This window comes from Temnothorax nylanderi, unplaced genomic scaffold (genome assembly GCF_030848795.1).
Source record: "Temnothorax nylanderi isolate EJ_2023f unplaced genomic scaffold, tnyl_v1.0 TNYL_tig0573_pilon, whole genome shotgun sequence".
NCBI classification, from domain to species: domain Eukaryota; kingdom Metazoa; phylum Arthropoda; class Insecta; order Hymenoptera; family Formicidae; genus Temnothorax; species Temnothorax nylanderi.
Window position 1 is genome coordinate 16,304 of NW_027249635.1, and position 7,834 is coordinate 24,137.

Sequence of the window (7,834 nt, forward strand, 5' to 3'; positions counted from 1 at the left end):
GTGTAATTAGAGATTCGTAGACACACACAATGTGTACGTTATTATTAATAAAACTCTACATTTTTCAGATTCAATAATAATATATATAAACAGAATTTTGGATCTCCCATGGGTTCTCCTCTGTCTCCCGACCTTGCGGATTAGTTCTACAGGATATTGAGACGAGAGCGATTGGAATTCTTAAATCCTTTCTACCGTTTTTCTACAGATACGTGGATGACATCGCGATGGCCATACCCTACGATATGGTCGATTTTACCTTACAAACTTTCAACTCGTTCCATCCACGTTTACAGTTTACCATAGAGGTTGGTAACAAAAAACTCAATTTTCTAGATACCACCATTATCAACAACAATGGTCTTATCGAATTTGATTGGTATCATAAACCCACTTTTTTGGGCCGGTATTTAAACTATAATTCTTGTCATCCCTCGTCTCAAAAGCGTGGTACCATTATGGGACTTATCGACCGAGCTTTTTTACTTTCTCACCCGAAGTTTCACGAAAAAAATCTAGGACTTATTGTTAGCATCCTTCTGAACAATGATTACCGTTTAGACCTTATTTTTAACACTATTCACGAACGTCTTAAAAGTCTCTTTTTTAAACAAACAAAATCCTAACGATACCGATGACGACGCTGCCTTTAAAAAATAGTTTACCGTTCCGTTTTTTCCTTCAATTTCTATCAAATTTAGAGATATTTTCAGGGAATCAGATACTCATTTATCATACTACAGAGTTAATAAATTAAACAAATTTATCAAAGTTCAGAAGGATGCTCTTCCGACTTTCGCAACGAGTAATGTGGTCTACAAGATCTTTTGCCGGGATTGCGACGCATCATACGTGGGGCAAACTGGTAGACAATTAAAAACCAGAATTTCCGAACATCGTAGCCATATCAATAGAAATAGTTCTGCCCACTCCGTGATCACTGATCATAGAATTCAGAATGATCACGATTTCGATTGGGATAACGTCGAGATTTTGGATCATGAAAGATTTTATTACAAGCGACTTATCTCTGAAGTTTTATACATTAGACAACAGCGCCATAGTTTAAACCTACAACCAAATACCGATTGCCTACACCACGCATACTTGTCCATCATAAATAATGTTTAACCTTCGGTTTTTCCCCTCCCCGGCCGGTTACTTTGTTTATAATTACGTTTCCGACCTACATACTTGTGACCCTCTTCTCATTTCGATTTCAACCGACACGTGTGTGACTGCGATATTCTCGCTTCTTTTCCGAGATGTGCGACTCTCCGGATTCACACCTGATTGCTACGACTTTTTAATATTGTACTTTTTTGACTGCTGCAGAACTTGAGGTGAGCTCTCTCCTTTCTTCTTTTCTGTTTCCTTCAACGATTGATTAAACATATTGTTCTTCCGTTTCGTAGTGGAAATGTCCACCATAATCGTGTGTACCAGCTCGCTTATCACGACATCTCCTCAGGAAGGGAGCTTGCTACTTCGAGCTCTGCAGGAATAGTTTTCATCTTGTGTTAATAAAGGCTGAAGATGGCTCAAAGGAAGAGCCGAAACGTTCGTCACTTGTAAATACACGTCTTAATTTTTATTGCGCACCACGTCCCGCGCTTGACTCGCATCGCCGTTTGTATCGCTGACATTTTCACGAGTCTAAATATATAATTTATTAATAAAAGTTTACACATTCATTGATTTTTTTCTTACGTGTTGATTTTACGATAAAACAATATTAGGAAACGTATGAAATTGTTTCTTTTTTTACAACGGTATTCCGTAGTGTCCCCACGAAACCGTTCCCTCGCTGTCCAACGTCACGTATCGCTTGTCGTCGTACGGACTGAGAGCTAGTTTTTGCTCCGACATGGTGTAAACCTCGTGCAACCTCGAGCGTATGCACGACTGGCGCGTCTTCAGCTCGCGCGCGTTCCGCAGGCACGCCACGTAATCTTCGAACGCGATCCTTTTCGCGATTACGTTTCTCTTGACGCCCTTTACTCTCTTGGTGTCGTCGCGTCCGAGTACCTTGTAAGCGTACATCTTCGCTCTGAGGCCCACGAACTCCGTCATGATCGCGCCGTTGTTCTCATCCTTCATCAAACCGGGCACCTTCTTGTTGACGCGCGGCATACCGTGCGCGTTATTCTCCGCGTAATCGCTCGTGTCGAACCTGTCTACGTCACGTCTCATACGCTCGTACGCGTCTTCGCACTCCAGGGCTGCGTTCGGAAACGTCACCCGTGTACACACGGGTATACTCCCTTCTTCTTCTAACTCGCTAAGATAGAAAGAGAAGGGAGTATACTCGTATGCACTCGGGTGACGTTTCCGAACGCAGCCCAGGGAATACATCAGACTGTCGGTATCCCTGTAAAGAATTCGACACCAGTCGCGATAGAGCGGTACCATGTAGTCGTAGTGAAACTTGTAGAGACGCGTCTTGAATATCTCGAGAATACACATACCCACGTAGACCGGCTTGTTGAATTTTACCTCGAGCCTTCGCAGCTCGATCGCGACCAGATTCTTTGAGAAGACGCTGTGAAAGTTCGGCCTGGCGATCATCGCCTCCGCGCCATATCTCCCATCCCATCGCGTCACGAGACGAACGTCCACGTGATCGCGCACGTTCTCCATCGTCTTGCCGAAAACTGCGTTGTTCATCAGTTTGTACATATTTCATTCGAACTCGTTGCTCGCGCGCGTCCTGAACGTCGTGTTCAGTTCGATGTAGCCGCGAAGCCACGGTGACTCAGCGGATCGCAGGACGCGACGAACGCGCGTCAGACGCAAACCGAGTCGCAGACATTGCTGCAGATTTCGATAGTGCGTCACGTAGCGCGATTTGTCGTAGAGAGTAGCGAGCAGTTTCTCCTGCCGCTTACTGGGCGGTTTATTGCGCGTCGGACACAACGGCAGGTCCGCGTGGGCGTCGTGCAGATCCCGCGGATACTCGAGATCCACCTCCAGAATGTAACCGATATCGCTGTCCGACGGCACGGTCGTCACGTCAAAATTCTCAGGGTCGTCGAGCCACTGGAAATTCGCGTACGGCAGCGATTCGCACATAGCCCAGCCGTACAGATTGTTCACGTCGTAATACGTGAGATACGTAGTGGCCTGGGACGAGTCGTACGTCGGTACGTGCCTGTTGTTAGCTCGCGCGTACCTGAGCGAACATTGACTCAGGCCACCGCGTATTCCGCGTTCCACGAACAGCACCATGTCGATATCGGTGAACAGCTCGAAACGCACGCCGGTGTACCTCAGCATGGCGTCCCACGTGTACCTCGGCAACGTATAATAATATGCGGGATCCAGCCCGTAACTCGCCATACAATTGTCCCGAAAATTTTCAAAGATATCCGCCAGAAGAAACACGTCGGTTTTGAGATACAGATCGCTGTACTCGCCGAGATCTCGCACGCGAAAACGTCGCCAGACCCTTGTCGCGTGCTCGTAGTCGCTCTCGCTCACGGTCTCGTCGGTCAGGGAGCTGTAAAAGACCTCGCGCGGCGGAAGCTTGGTCTCCCGCAGCTTGTTCACGCTGTCGACGTACTCGTACGGAAATACTCCCTTGCGAGTGAACAGATCGAGATCCTCCGTGCTCAAATCCACGTACTCCGAGCGCGTTATTCTCAGCTTGTCCTTGTCCAGATAGGACGCCAGGGTTTCAATACTCGCGGCTAAAAATTTGTACGAGTCCACGAATCGAAGCTTTACGTACCGATCCCACCTCCCGTCCGTTTGCGTCTCCTTAACGGTCTTCGAGAACGATATGTAACTTTCCTTCGTAATCGGCAGGAGCTCGACCCCACCCTCGAAATCGTTCGCGATTGTCTCGACGATAAAGTGCGCGTCGTAACCCGACAGATTGTGAAAGAACACGGGAATCACGTACACGTTTCTGTAATTCAGATTGCAACGAAAATGCGCCGGACCTCTGTAGCGTCCGGTTAGATGACAGTGATCTCGCACGCGCCTGTCCTCCGGTTGGAACGCTTTCCCACACACATGACAATGCGTCGCGCGCCAAAATTCGAGTTTCTCGTCCTCCGCAAGTTCTACCATAGATATATTGGTGGAAAATTTAGTCTTAGCGCGATGTGCGAGAGCGCGAAGCTCGTTCACGAACCACGAAACGCAATCCTCGCCGCGACTATATCTGTACGTAGATACGGTATCGTCGTAGGTGCAGCAGATAGTAGCCCAGGCTGAACGGTATGTGACGCTGATAAGCGTATCTTTCCGTTCTCGCGCCCCTTTCGGCATTCTCCCTCTCCCGTTGTTCGAGAAGACCAGATCCGCGTACACCACGAAAGGGAGTCGCTCTTTTTTGTCGTGATTGCCGAACGACAGCCACTTATCGTCCTCGTTTGGAAAAACAATGGCGCAGTCGTTCATTCGGCCGCAGTCGACGCTGTGAACGTCCAACTTGTCGCGCGTATAGAAATAGTGTAGACATCTGCGAAATAACGTGCGTGTGATTACTATGCGTGTATATATAAAATAACACTGCGTCGTTTCCTTGTTCCTCCGGTTTTTTCATTTTTTTTACTTACCGATTGCAAACGTACTTTGTTCGCACACCGTTTCACGATCAATTGTGAATTCACCAATCGCGACAGATTCTTTATCCATGAGAAATGGCCCCTGTTGACGCCACGTAGCGTATCGCGCAGATACAGGAGATTTACGTGTCTATCCCTCTTATCATCAGTTAACCGCAGAGGCACGATCGCGTTGTCGTTGGCGCCCCGTCTGTACTTATCTTTTTTTTCAATTCCTTCCCGAGTGGTAAATACATTGATCGATACGTCATTCAGACGTTCGAACTTTCCGATCTGTTTCAGATCTATGGGAAACTCGATCCCGTCGAGAATCAGCACCGTCGCGTAATCGGGATACGAGCCGCATCGTTCCGCGTGCCGCTCGGCGGGATACAGAGCCGCGACCACCGCACGCGCGAAACACGTGTCGTTCTCCGACCGCACGTTGACCACCGCCTGTTTAAGTCTTATATCTCGCGGTATCTCCATCCAACATCCCACGCGCATGGGATTACACTTGTACACGTTCACCGTTAAGTTCAACGCCCATCCGCTGTCGCGTTCCCGAAATTCGTCCGACGCCGCTAGAATCGCGTCACGCACGTGCCTTTCGTACCACTCACACAGATCGGACGCTTGGAAGAGCTGTTTGTTCCGCGTAGCGATACTCTTCACATCGGTCTTAACGTCCTACAAACTCCCCATTGAATATGACATTGACCTTCAGACACGTGTATCTATTCAAATTATCCTGCACTTTTTCGAGCACGGAGGATGGCCCTCGCATCCTCGAGAAATCGCGCGGGTTCGATGTACGTCGAATTCGTCACAGCGCCGGTCATTACGCGACATTGGAACGTCGCATTGATCTCGACCCACGAAAATCCTCTGCTGGCGCTGCTACCGCCCCCCACTGTCCAAACCGGCACCTACCGCGCGTTCGAATCACTGACGCAGATCCTCCCTCGAACCTTCCAATCGCGCAATTCGAGCAACCAGAGCGGTCACGGCTCCCGTGTTTCCTCGCCCCCCAAAACGTCTGACTCGACACCTCTCCCGCAAGAGCTGGAGACACTCGTCGCATCGTCGTCTCCACGCGCGGTACCCGTCCGCGTCGCGGACGTCTGCGGCGAGCAACTCGTCGCCCTGTTCCTGCATCTTATCCAGAAGGGCCTTCCACCCTCGGGAAAACTGAATTTCACTCGATCGAAAAGACGACGAGACTTGTAGGTATGAATCCTACGTAGCTTCTCTCCTCCAAACACCGTCTGGTAATAATGATAATAAACGAGCGGCAGGTTACGCATATAATCGTTCGCCCTAACGGAGTTTGCCATTATCGTCTCTATCCACGCTCGCTCGCGCGTAGTTCGCTCTCCGATCTCTGTTCGCAGATGATGAGTCGCCAGATTCAATCGCGCGTCCTCCTTCACCACCTATGTATATGCGTGTGACGATAACGGCGTTTCGAGTCTCGCCAATTCGTCGTCCGAATCGGACGAAAACTTGGGCATGGACTCGTAACAGTGCAGTTCGCCGTCCGATTTCTCGGTCGATTGATAACGGTGATCGTTCATTCACGAGTGCACAGATATATTTTTTGTATTCCACTCCCCTAATAATTTCTCATGAGAAAATAAATACCGCTGGCGCAAAACGCCAATTGTCGCATACTCGGTGTCGCACGATATAATCATATCCCTCCCTGTGGAACTCTTATACGCGCTCTCTCAAATCGATTTATGGTATTCGCACCCAATATTACGTTGTAGCACTGTCCTCGCAGGTGATACGCCACGTTCGCCTCGAAAAACGTCCGATGCGATCGGCGATCGGCGATTCCGATTTTGCGACCGATCAGATATCTTGTTACGTCGACGCTCCACGGTTCTGCTTTGCTCTTCTTCCCGAGCGGTTCGCTGATTCTCGCGCACACCCGATCGCTAAGTTTTTCTACGTGCGCGTCGCGCATACCGCGTCAAAAATAACAGTAACTGTACCCCACTCCCCCAACAATCTTTCATAAAATATACCTCCCTCGAAAAACGTCCCGGTACGATCGGCGATCAGCGATTACGATTTCGCGACGCGCAGGTATTTGCTCACGACTCGCAAAAAAATAACAGTAACTTCACCACACTCTGCCATCAATCTTTCATAAAGTATACCTAAATCGAGAAACGTCCGGTGCGATCGGCGATCGGCGATTCCGATTTCGCGACGGATCAGATATCTCGTTACGTCGACGCTCCACGGGTTCTCTGATTTTCGCGCAAAATTTATCCAGCGACGCATTTTACGTCGCATCACTCTCTCTCTCTCTCTCGATACATTTGTCTATCTCGCGTCTACGTTACCGTTTGCCGCGCTGTCGCGCCCATTCAATTTATACTCGTTTGTTATCTCAACGGAGGATGTACCTACCGGATACACCCTTCCCGGGGGAAACCGCTCGCCGCATCCTCCGAAAAAACAAAAGGAGGAACTGACAAGAGTGACCTTGAATACATGCGAACGCGTCCGAACGCGCGAGAGCGACCTTGAACGTGTTCGGACGCGCAAAAAATAAATCGGTAAAACGTACGAATTGGATATGTGGATATATGTTGGATATGTGGATAAAGAAGAAAGTACTCTCTCCCTCTCTCTCTCTCTCTCCCTCTCCCTCTCCCTCCCTGTCCCTCTCCCTCTCCCACTCCCTCACCCTCTCCCTCTCCCTCTCCTTCTCCCTCTTCCTCTCCCTCTCCCTCTCCCTCTCCCTCTCCCTATCCCTCCCTCTCTCTCTCTCTCTCTCATTCGTATTCCCTTATCTCCGTCTGATACAAGACCAATAGCCAATCTGCCTGAACTGTCTAAAATACTTGAAAGGATTGTCGCCTCACAAATCTCTGAATACTTAATCAAACGTGATCTCATAAATCCTAGACAGTCAACGTATCGCCCAGGACATAATACTCAGTCTGCACTTCTGCGTGTTTGTGATGACATTAGGAAGGCGATTGACAATGGACTTGTAATGATAATGATTCTTTTTGATTTCAGTAAGGCGTTTGATACTGTTCCGCATCTTCAACTTCTAATTAAACTTAAAGAGTTAGGTTTTTCTGACCCTGCTCTTATATGGATTTATTCATACCTAACTGGCCGTTCTCAAGCTGTCGTTGATGATGCGGGGAATCTTTCGTCTTGGCTTTCCATGTTGTCTGGTGTGCCTCAGGGCTCTGTGCTTGGTCCACCTTTATTTTCCATTTATATTAATGATATTGGTAGAGTCCTGGTTT